General features: G+C 50.2%; 1 protein-coding gene across 5 annotated transcripts in view; it reads left to right on the top strand.

Annotated features, from left to right (window-relative positions):
• gus (splA/ryanodine receptor domain and SOCS box containing gustavus) overlaps positions 1-12,260 on the top strand; it is a 194,972-nt gene that overhangs the window by 98,757 nt on the left and 83,955 nt on the right. Inside the window, exon 1 of one of the 5 annotated variants that reach the window (XM_045726767.2) lies at positions 10,039-10,074. The exons of 3 other annotated variants lie outside the window; for them this stretch is intronic. The gene's annotated coding sequence lies outside the window, so the exon portion shown is untranslated. Of the gene's footprint in view, positions 1-10,038; positions 10,079-12,260 lie in introns of those variants that run through there. One more of the 5 variants, XM_069317650.1, reaches the window with a different exon arrangement.

The following is a 12,260-nucleotide window of genomic DNA, read 5'->3' as shown; positions in this document are numbered from 1 at the left end:
CCAGCTACTAGCCCAGCTACTAGCCCAGCTACTAGGCCAGTCACTAGGCCAGTCACTAGGCCAGCCACTAGGCCAGCCACTAGCCCAGCCACTAGGCCAGCCACTAGGCCAGCCACTAGCCCAGCCACTAGGCCAGCCACTAGGCCAGCCACTAGGCCAGTCACTAGGCCAACCACCAGCCCAGCCACCAGCCCAGCCACTAGGCCAGTCACTAGGCCAGTCACTAGGCCAGCCACTAGCCAGCCACTAGGCCAGCCACTAGGCCAGCCACTAGGCCAGCCACTAGGCCAGTCACTAGGCCAGTCACTAGGCCAGCCACTAGCCCAGCCACTAGGCCAGCCACTAGGCCAGCCACTAGGCCAGCCACTAGGCCAGCCACTAGGCCAGTCACTAGGCCAGCCACTAGGCCAACCACTAGGCCAACCACTAGGCCAGCCACTAGGCCAGCCACTAGGCCAGCCACTAGGCCAGCCACTAGGCCAGCCATCTCCTGAATGTAGCTCACAGAAGCTGTCAAAATATTGCGGTCACCAGACGTTTTCCATCAGGTCAGCATTGTAGGGAGAAGTCATGTTGTTAAGGTTCAGTCGACCTCAACCTTCCTGGGTGACTCTACCTGTCGCCAGCACAGTCCAGATTAACCCCCCCCCCCCAAGGTTAATCCTGTTTACAGTGCCAATGACTATGGAGGCGACGTATAGAATATTTAGTAATTATCTTTAACCCATTTTTATCATCTCTTTTTGTCTCCTGGCTTTGACTTCTTGTTACTCTTTCATCTATTCTCATTTTCCTCTTCGTATGTTATCAGCTGTTATCTTCTTTATCTTTCTTTCCTTCAATCGGCTTCCCATCTTGCTCCTCTTATGTCCGGCTTAACCGCTATGTTAATGAGGTGGGCTACATCATTATGTAGTGGGTGAGTGGTGGTAGACTGGTGGTGGTGGTAGACTGGTGGTGGTGGTAGACTGGTGGTGGTGGTGGTGGTGGTAGTGGTGGTGGTGGTTGGCATTGGTGGTAGGAGCCTTGAGATGGTGGGATGTTGGCGTCCTTGGCTGCTTCATGGTAGGGAAGACCAGGCCTTCACTAGGAAGCTGGTCACCACCTGTCACCTCTGACTCTAGCGGCCCTAGGTGACCACGGTGACGGCCCTAGGTGACAGTGTCGGCCCTGGTGACAACGGTCACGGCCCTAGGTGACGACGGTGACGGCCCTAGGTGACGACGGTGACGGCCCTAGGTGACGGTGACGGCCCTAGGTGATGACAGTGACGGCCCTAGGTGACGGTGACGGCCCAAGGTGACGACGGTGACGGCCCTAGGTGACAGTGTCGGCCCTGGGACACCTCAGGGGTAGGGGCTGGGGGCTTCAGGGTATACCAAAACAAGCCAGCAGCAACAGCAGGTATACCACTGGCTGGATACTTGTCTATGAGTATACTTGACTATAACTATAATATATAGTCATAGGATACTTGACTATGACTATAATACTATATACACCATTTACTATCACAGACACATCATGTAGACTAGGAATTTATATTATTTAAAAATCAAATCCCCGAAAGTTTGGTCCAGGCGGCCATGGCACTATTCATGGCACCTCTGAATCTCTATTATAAAATTGATGGTTTAAAATAAAACTTGAGAGTTTGAACAATTTAATACATTTATGGACAATATATGTTGTAGATTCGGAAGATTAAAAGTTGGGAATCCAGAGCAAGACTTTAATACATGTCAGGCACCCGGGATAGAGGGGTAGGAACCGGGGCCCAGGCGCTAGAGCTTGTCCTGTTGCCTCACTGGGAGGTATGGTATCTTCTCTGGCCTCTCCTGGCCCTTGTCATGGGGGGGGGGGCTGATGGGTTAAAGGGGGACTATGATGAACCCAGCCAGGCCACTTAGCCAGCCATTTAGACAGCCAGCCAGCCATTTAGACAGCCAGCCAGCCAGCCAGCCTGCCACATAGTGAGCCAGCCAGCCTGCCACATAGTGAGCCAGCCAGCCAGCCAGCCACATAGCCAGCCAGCCAACCAGCCAAGCACCAGCCAGCCAGCCAGCCAGCCAGCCACATAGCCAGCCAGCTAGCCAGCCAGCCACATAGCCAGCCAGCCAGCCAGCCACATAGCCAGCCAGCTAGCCAGCCAGCCACATAGCCAGCCAGCCAGCCACATAGCCAGCCAGCTAGCCAGCCAGCCACATAGCCAGCCAGCCAGCCAGCCAGCCACATAGCCAGCCAGCCAGCCACATAGCCAGCCAGCCAGCCAGCCACATAGCCAGCCAGCCAGTCGGGCGTGTTGGCAGCCACGCACTAAGCCAGACAGACGGTCGGCTAGCCAGCAGTACAGTAAACATAAAGGCACCCAGACCCACGTAGTTTGGCTGCCACTTTAATCTCCAACCACCAGTTTAGTCATTAGCTACTCATAAGTATTTCCCGTTACTTATATTACATGACTTGTAAGTGATGCTGAAATTTGAATGTGTTGAGAATGTAAAGATGACATTATACAAGTCAAACTATAAAAGTATCGCGGCCTATATAGCTTCTATATAGTATATATAGAAGCAACAGTCTAGTGGACCAAATTCTCACAAGTCAAGCCGGGCCTCGGGCCGGGCTTGGGGAGTAGAAGAACTCCCAGAACCCCATCAACCAGGTATATGTGGGCCTGCGGGGCCGCTCCAAGCAACAGCCTGGTGGACCAAACTCTCACAAGTCAAGCCGGGCCTCGGGCCGGGCTTGGTGAGTAGAAGAACTCCCAGAACCCCATCAACCAGGTATATGTGGGCCTGCGGGGCCGCTCCAAGCAACAGCCTGGTGGACCAAACTCTCACAAGTCAAGCCTGGCCTCGGGCCGGGCTTGGGGAGTAGAAGAACTCCCAGAACCCCATCAACCAGGTATCAACCAGGTATAGCTTCTATACTGTCTAGACAGTACGGTATAGAAGATATAAAGTCTATATAAACCGCTCCCAAAATAGAATTATCTGTGGGAGGAATATTGTTTAACTCGTGTGTGTTCTTAAGTACACACAGTGGATAAGCACCTCCAAAGGATGCCTGATCAACCAGGCTGTGACTCATACGTCAGGCTGCGAGCAGCCGCGTCTAACAGCCTGGTTGATCAGTCCAGCAACCAGGAGGCCTGGTCGACGACCGGGCCGCGGGGACACTCAGCCCCGGAAGCACCTCAAGGTAGCCTCAAGGTAGGTAGCCACACTATTGGACTGTATTGCACCATATATAGGTCCCAATATGTTTATATGTATATAGGTCTCGATATATGTTTATACAAGACTCGCATATATCGACACCTGTCTTTAGTGGCGAGTTGATAAGTCACCGTAGCACACTGAGAAGACCTTATTTCCCGTGAATTAAATTGACTAGTATAGGTACCGTATTCACCTATTTGTTCTCGCTTATTTATGCTTGCGGGGGTTGAGCTTTGGCTCTTTGGTCCCGCCTCCCGTGTGTGGCAGCCTGTGATAATTATATCCCCCCAGATCATACCCGAGATATGACCAACATACACACATGATATGTTCACAGCGTATAGATATCCCAGGTACAGACCAATGAAGATATAAACCAGGTATTGATACAAATAGATTGAGTGGATAGCCAGGAGAAAGCGCCAAGCCATTACGACTATATAGCACTTGGAAGGGGTCAGGATAAGGATTTGGGATGGGACGGAGGAAAGGAATGTTGCCCAACCACTTGTGGACAGTCGGGGATTGAACGCCGACCTGCATGAAGCGAGAGGCAAGCTGAGGGGACACAGCTGGAAATGGGAAACGCAGATGACCGTAGGAACTATCAGGAATGTTTTTATTCACTGCGAGTGGTCCAACATCAGAGGCCCGAGACTGTTCAACACGCTTCCACTACACATAAGGGACATAACTGGCCGACCCCTCACAGTGTTCAAGAGAGAACTATCAACATCAGAGGCCCGAGACTGTTCAACACGCTTCCACTACACATAAGGGACATAACTGGCCGACCCCTCACAGTGTTCAAGAGAGAACTATCAACATCAGAGGCCCGAGACTGTTCAACACGCTTCCACTACACATAAGGGACATAACTGGCCGACCCCTCACAGTGTTCAAGAGAGAACTATCAACATCAGAGGCCCGAGACTGTTCAACACGCTTCCACTACACATAAGGGACATAACTGGCCGACCCCTCACAGTGTTCAAGAGAGAACTATCAACATCAGAGGCCCGAGACTGTTCAACACGCTTCCACTACACATAAGGGACATAACTGGCCGACCCCTCACAGTGTTCAAGAGAGAACTATCAACATCAGAGGCCCGAGACTGTTCAACACGCTTCCACTACACATAAGGGGCATAACTGGCCGACCCCTCACAGTGTTCAAGAGAGAACTATCAACATCAGAGGCCCGAGACTGTTCAACACGCTTCCACTACACATAAGGGGCATAACTGGCCGACCCCTCACAGTGTTCAAGAGAGAACTCTATCAACATCAGAGGCCCGAGACTGTTCAACACGCTTCCACTACACATAAGGGACATAACTGGCCGACCCCTCACAGTGTTCAAGAGAGAACTATCAACATCAGAGGCCCGAGACTGTTCAACACGCTTCCACTACACATAAGGGGCATAACTGGCCGACCCCTCACAGTGTTCAAGAGAGAACTCTATCAACATCAGAGGCCCGAGACTGTTCAACACGCTTCCACTACACATAAGGGACATAACTGGCCGACCCCTCACAGTGTTCAAGAGAGAACTATCAACATCAGAGGCCCGAGACTGTTCAACACGCTTCCACTACACATAAGGGACATAACTGGCCGACCCCTCACAGTGTTCAAGAGAGAACTATCAACATCAGGGGCCCGAGACTGTTCAACACGCTTCCACTACACATAAGGGACATAACTGGCCGACCCCTCACAGTGTTCAAGAGAGAACTATCAACATCAGGGGCCCGAGACTGTTCAACACGCTTCCACTACACATAAGGGACATAACTGGCCGACCCCTCACAGTGTTCAAGAGAGAACTATCAACATCAGAGGCCCGAGACTGTTCAACACGCTTCCACTACACATAAGGGGCATAACTGGCCGACCCCTCACAGTGTTCAAGAGAGAACTATCAACATCAGGGGCCCGAGACTGTTCAACACGCTTCCACTACACATAAGGGACATAACTGGCCGACCCCTCACAGTGTTCAAGAGAGAACTATCAACATCAGAGGCCCGAGACTGTTCAACACGCTTCCACTACACATAAGGGACATAACTGGCCGACCCCTCACAGTGTTCAAGAGAGAACTATCAACATCAGAGGCCCGAGACTGTTCAACACGCTTCCACTACACATAAGGGACATAACTGGCCGACCCCTCACAGTGTTCAAGAGAGAACTGGATAAGCACCTCCAAAGAATACCTGATCAACCAGGCTGTGACTCATACGTCAGGCTGCGAGCAGCCGCGTCTAACAGCCTAGTTGATCAGTCCAGCAACCAGGAGGCCTGGTCGACGACCGGGCCGCAAGGACACTAAGCCCCGGAAGCACCTCCAGGTAACCTCCAGGTGGTAAGTAAATCTTTACCTGCTTGAAGCAGTCGTGGTGTAACTTCTAGAGTCAATATCAGAGTACGGCGAGACGGTACTTGTCAAAGTCCCCGGTACAGTGGCTACGAGAGCCCCTATAGCTGTATATCTTGAGGTTATCTTGAGATGATTTCGGGGCTTTAGTGTCCCCGCGGCCCGGTCCTCGACCAGGCCTCCACCCCTAGGAAACAGCCCGTGACAGCTGACTAACACCCAGGTACCTATTTTACTGCTAGGTAACAGGGGCATAGGGTGAAAGAAACTCTGCCCATTGTTTCTCGCCGGCGCCTGGGATCGAACCCAGGACCACAGGATCACAAGTCCAGCGTGCTGTCCGCTCGGCCGACCGGCTCCCTCCGGTCCCTATAGCTCGAAGATTTACAACCATTCTTCTAAGCATGATATTTCACGGTTAGAATTGGTTCTCGTGCCTCCTCCTCCTCTTGCTTCCTGGGTCTCTAGTATGTGGTGGAGTTCAGACCATCGTGCTGGGTCAGTACCCTGGTGACCTTTTACATGGGAGGTCAAACCTGAGAGTCTGACCTCCCTATATAAACAATAGCTAAATTAGGGACAAGGGGCCAGATTCACGAAGCTGTTTCACAAGTACTTACGAATGTGTGTACATCTTTCCTCAATCTTTGACAGCTTTGGTTACATTTATTAAACAGTTTACAAGCATGAAAACTTGCCAATCAACTGTTTGTTATTGTTATAAACAGCCTCCTGGTGCTTCCGAGCTCATTAACTGTTTAATAACTGTAAACAAAGCCGCCAAAGATTGAGAAAAGACGTACAGGTTCGTAAGTGCTTGCGTAACTGCTTCGTGAATCTGGCCCCAGATCAGCAGTAGCAACAGTAATAGAGCATCACAATATGTATTCACCAATACTTTCACTCACTATTCACCTGGTTGATACCTGGTTGATGGGGTTCTGGGAGTTCTTCTACTCACCAAGCCCGGCCCGAGGCCAGGCTTGACTTGTGAGAGTTTGGTCCACCAGGCTGTTGCTTGGAGCGGCCCGCAGGCTCACATACCCACCACAGCCCGGCTGATCCGGAACTCCTTGGAGGAATAAATCTAGTTTCCTCTTGAAGATGTCCACGGTTGGACATCACACTAACACGCAATTCATACTTCCACACAGACCTATTCCATGTACCTATTCCGTAATACCTTTTGATGTAAGAAAAACAGGATTTTCATAGGTGTGAGGCGACAGCAGCAGCAGCAGCAGGTGGTGGTACACACAACCTTGGCTAGGGAAGAGTGTCTGGGTGGTGACCACACACTCACCAGGTGAGACTGGCCACTAGCCAGGCTGCACAGGTACAATTCCGGTCATTCACACGTAAAACACACCACAATTGAACAGTAAAACACAGTACCATCACAGTGAAAACAGTTGGTTGCTGGACCAACAGGGCTGTTAGTGGGCCTGCGGGTCGCTCCAAGCAGCAAGCAGCCTGGTGGACTAAGCTCAAGTCAAGCTTGGCCTCGGGGCCGGGCTTCGAGTAGAACAACTCCCAGAACCCCATCAAGCAGGTTCACGTCCTTACGAACGTGTTGAAGGCATTTTGTCAAGTTTGGTGTTTTTAGTGGTACTATAGGTACTCTTTATTTAGTGGTACTCTTTAATGGTACTCTTTAGGTACTATAGAAGGTGTGTGTGTCATTGGTATGGAGGCGCGGCCGTCATACCCCCAGCTGGAGAGGCCACGGCCACACACGTGGTAGTGGGAAAAAAAACAAGGAGGGGGGGGGGGTGACTGGCAGAGACATCAGGGTTGTGGAGGGCAGTGTTCGGCGGGGGAGACGGGAAGGGTGGGGAGGACACTGAGATATACATACAGTATATATATATGTGTGTAAGTCGGTAATTATCAAAGAAGGCTCCAAGCCGGGAAGGCTATGTAGTACCAAATATGTTTGTGTGTGTGTGTTCATTCCTTCATTCCTTCTGATGATGTATTAATATACGAAAGTACTTAAGGAATTTTCTTTTTCAATTCTTCCTCCGTGGTCTGACACTGTCACATTTTTCACTACATGTTAATTTTCGTGATTTTCACTCACTCACTCACTCACTCACTCACTCACTCACTCACTCACTCACTCACTCACTCACTCACTCACTCACTCACTCACTCGTGACAACCCATCAACATGGGTTCAGGGAGAGTAAATCTTGCCTACTAACAGCTGACAAAAATTAAGCAAGAAAGAGAAGGCTGGACGGACTGCATTTCTTTTGAACTGTCGGAAAGCCTTTGACACAGTACCCCATAAAAGGCTGATGATTTGGACAAATCATCAGCCTTTTAATTTATTTTATTTTAAATGATTTAAAATAAATTTTAATAAATAAATATTATATTATTTATTATATATATATATATATATATATATATATATATATATATATATATATATATATATATATATATATATATATATATATATATATATAAAAGTTTGTGAGGGTACCACCTCTGGTGCCAATGTGGGGACCCATAGCCTCGGAGAAGAAAATAAAAAGTATTCAGAGGAGACCTTGTGGTTTCTCACTGAACACTAATATTATCTTCTCCTACCACCCCCATTCTTTTGTATGTACACATATATATTTACTTTATTTGAACTTTGTTACAAAAAAGGAGTTACATATGGATATATATATATATATATATAATATGAGAGAGGGATAGATAGATATGCAGCTCCTAGCAGCTGTCTAAAATTAAAGTCTAGAACTGTTAGGTGAACAGAGGCTAAAGGAGACGTTGCCCAAATGTTGCCGCGGTAATTAAAGCCCCTCCTGCTCCCTCCTAATCTTTACCCCCAGTGTGGGTGGTTGTTAGTGACTTGGTGGGGGAGGGAGGCCTATTTTCACCCCTCTGGGGGGGGGGGGAGTGTCGTGGGGGTAGGGGTTCAATAGGGGAGGGGAGAGGGGAGAATGGGTCGGCCCCCCCTAGGTCACACCACCTCAGGATCCAGTTACGAGGAAGTGTCAAGAAATGGAACACTTCACAGCGAGGTGCTGTTGTGTGCGGGTATGTTGACCTCTGACCCTTTTATGCCCTGTCTACTGACCCCTTTATGCCCCGTCTACTCGCCCCTTTATGCCCCGTCTACTCGCCCCTTTATGCCCCGTCTACTGACCTTGTTACGCCTATTGGTTTATAATTTATTCTGACCTGCGAATTTCGTGTTGAATCCTACCTTAAATGTGTAGCTGGAGGTGGCTGCCAAGACGCCTTAAAGTGCCTTCGACATGTTGCCCTCCAGCTCCCTAGCCCAGCCTCTCCAGTTGTCCCGGGTACTGAGTGACTCGAACCTAACCTACCCAGGACCCCACGAGCAGCAGACACGACAAGCTGGTCTAATTTAGCGAGCCGCTATGATGTATAGTACATCATATTTTGACGTTCAAGATTTTGACGTCAAAATATCATGTATTATTCAAGAGGACCTTTTCTAGCATCTGTGTGTGTGTGTGTGTGTGTGTGTGTGTGTGTGTGTGTGTGTGTGTGTGTGTGTGTGTGTGTGTGTGTGTGTGTGTGTGTGTATACTCACCTAGTTGTGCTTGCGGGGGTTGAGCTCTGGCTCTTTGGTCCCGCCTCTCAACTGTCAGTCAACAATGTGTGTGTGTGTGTGTGTGTGTGTGTGTGTGTGTGTCAGTAGTTCAGTGCTGTGACACTTTCACTCGTTATTCGTATATACATTTAAAACTGTGCACGGAAGTGTGTGTGTAGTGTAGGGAGGGGAAGGGGAGGGGAGTTGCGTGCGTGTGTGTGTGTGTGTGTGCAAGTTAGTGAGGTACGGGCGTGTAGGGGAAGACAGGGGGAGGGTTGAAGGTAATATATGTGACAGGCAACGGTCCTCTATCTCCCCCAGGGTCCCCCTGATATGGCGTTACCATCACGCTACTGGGGGCGGACTTAACCTCACGCAGCTGTACCGTGTCTGGGTGTGTGTGTACCGTGTCTGGGGGTGTGTGTACCGTGTCTGGGGGTGTGTGTACCGTGTCTGGGGGTGTGTGTACCGTGTCTGGGGGTGTGTGTGAGGGAGGTGGACCAGGCAGACACAGCCTGCACCATCAAATTGCCATGCTATAAGCTAGTTCTTCCACTCAGGAGACTTGTGTTTGAGGCAGGTGTGTGTGTGTGTGTGTGAGTGTGTGTGTGTGTGTGTGTGAGTGTGAGTGTGAGTGTGAGTGTGAGTGTGTGTGTGTGTGTGTGTGTGTGTGTGTGTGTGTGTGTGTGTGTGTGTGTGTGTGTGTGTGTGCCAGGCACCATGGGAGTGAGGGAGCCAGCTTGGGAGAGGATAGAGAACTCCTGCGGGGGAGGTGAGACAGCTTGGGTATTTACGTCACTGCCTCCGTCCCCCTCACACACCACCAGGGCGGTGGTCTCGCTTTAGTTGGTGCTGGAGAAGCGTTGCGTGCGTGTGTGTGTGAGTGCGTGCGCGTGTGCCTGTGCGTTTACCATAGTTCGCCCTGAAACACTTGACGCGTTGATCTTCTCCTCTCCACTACTGGTGGTGGTCTCAGTGGTGTCTTGGGCACATATGTGACCCTTGTGGTGGGAGACGGTACCCCAAGATATCCAGAACAAGTAGATATCTTGATGCCTTGAACAAGTAGCTAGTAGTTATCTTGATGGGCCGAACAAGTAGAGATCTTGAGGTACGCAATACAAGTGTTTGGTGGAAGGAGACACTCTATAAACCATCGTCATTAAGATTATGGCGGTCTTCACCCTGCTGGGGTGAGGACCTAGCGGCTTACAAGGCTGGGGTGGTGGTCGGGATGCGCGCTAGGTGGCGTAGGGAGGATATGAGGGTACCCTTGGGGCTTGGGGGAGTAGAAGAACTCCCAGAACCCCATCAACCAGGTCCCCTGAGGCTTGGGGGAGTAGTAGAACTCCCAGAACCCCATTAATCAGGTCCCCTGAGGCTTGGGGGAGTAGTAGAACTCCCAGAACCCCATTAATCAGGTCCCCTGAGGCTTGGGGGAGTAGTAGAACTCCCAGAACCCCATTAATCAGGTCCCCTGAGGCTTGGGGGAGTAGTAGAACTCCCAGAACCCCATTAATCAGGTCCCCTGAGGCTTGGGGGAGTAGAACTACTCCCAGAACCCCATCAACCAGGTCCCCTGAGGCTTGGGGGAGTAGAACTACTCCCAGAACCCCATCAACCAGGTCCCCTGAGGCGTCAGTACCGGACGGACGTAAAGTCTTGCTCCAAGGATAAGTGTCGGGCCAGGCTTTGACTTCGACGCACGGTAGGGAATGTCTGTGTAGGGGGGCATAGTGTACCCCATAGTGTCTGTGTAGGGGGGCATAGTATACCCCATAGTGTCTGTGTAGGGGGCATAGTATACCCCATAGTGTCTGTGTAGGGGGGCATAGTGTACGGTTATTTACAGGGAGTTGGGGGTGGTGAGTGGCGCCCAGAGGCCCACTCTGCCACTGTGTGTGGGGAGCCATCCCAACGGGGAGTAGAGCTGGCATGGGGACGGCAGGCAAGGATGTTTTTGTTGCAATTTCTACCACAGGTTTGGCTATTTATAATGGTAGCCGCCATATATGCATTTGTCTGTCCTTCATGGACGTGGTTATAGATCCGTTACACTTTGTGTAGTAGAATATATGCACTTACATGGTGATTTAGGTACTTTTACGATGGTAAAATGCATTAATAACCAGCATATATACATATGGTCTGTCCTACATATAGAGGATTAAATAGTATGTAGTTATGTACATATTGAATACTCGGCCTCAGAAGGTGATGAAGGGCCTTTTACAACTTTAAAGTTGGTTGATATATATAAGTGGTTATATCTTTATTGAGAGAAATGCATTACAATTTGCCTAATGTGAGGAATGGTGTGTTTGGAGCACATGTTTAGCGATGTGCTCAAGGCCAGGATGTGTTGGGTCACGCTCAAGAGCAGCCGCCACCAGAGGCCAGCGGGCCGGCGACTCCTCTAGACAAATCTCAAGACAGATAGAGGCGGCACGTTCCCTTGCAAGATGACAAGCTGAGGGAGACGTCTATACCGTCCCTGCCTTCACTACCACCTCTATCCCCTATCCTCCCCCCCTACTACCACCTCTCCCCTATCCTTCCCCCCCCCCCCTACTACCACCTCTCCCCTATCCTTCCCCCCCTACTACCACCTCTCCCCTATCCTTCCCCCCTACCACCCCCAGTTTTCCCCTCCATCTTCCCCATCACTGTAAACCTCCCAGGCGTCGTGGTGTATACTCCCTCACCACAGTTTACAGGAGGGCGCTTCAGGTAGACTCGTTCGTGGGACGTTATGACTGGCGAGCCCTTGTTTCTTGCCATATGTGCTTTTGAAACTATGAATGGAGGCGGCTCCTAGTTCCCTATGTGGTTCCTTCCACTGGCTAACTGCCCTTACTGAGGAAGTGTGTGTCGTCTCTGCTTGTCTTGCCTGTTTCAGTATTTAATATGTTTGGATCATGTCCACTTTATTTTGTATTCTTCCGGTGGCGCCAAGGTTTAACTCCTTCAGTCTATCCTGGTAGCATTTCCCCTCAGTTCTGGGACTGGTGTAGCAAACCTTTTATTTTATCAAACTTCACTTTGTTTCTTGAGATGGAGGGGGG

The sequence above is a fragment of the Procambarus clarkii genome, chromosome 88 (assembly GCF_040958095.1).
Source record: "Procambarus clarkii isolate CNS0578487 chromosome 88, FALCON_Pclarkii_2.0, whole genome shotgun sequence".
NCBI classification, from domain to species: domain Eukaryota; kingdom Metazoa; phylum Arthropoda; class Malacostraca; order Decapoda; family Cambaridae; genus Procambarus; species Procambarus clarkii.
Note: the sequence above shows the minus strand (reverse complement) of the source record. Positions and strands in the feature narration are given on the sequence as shown.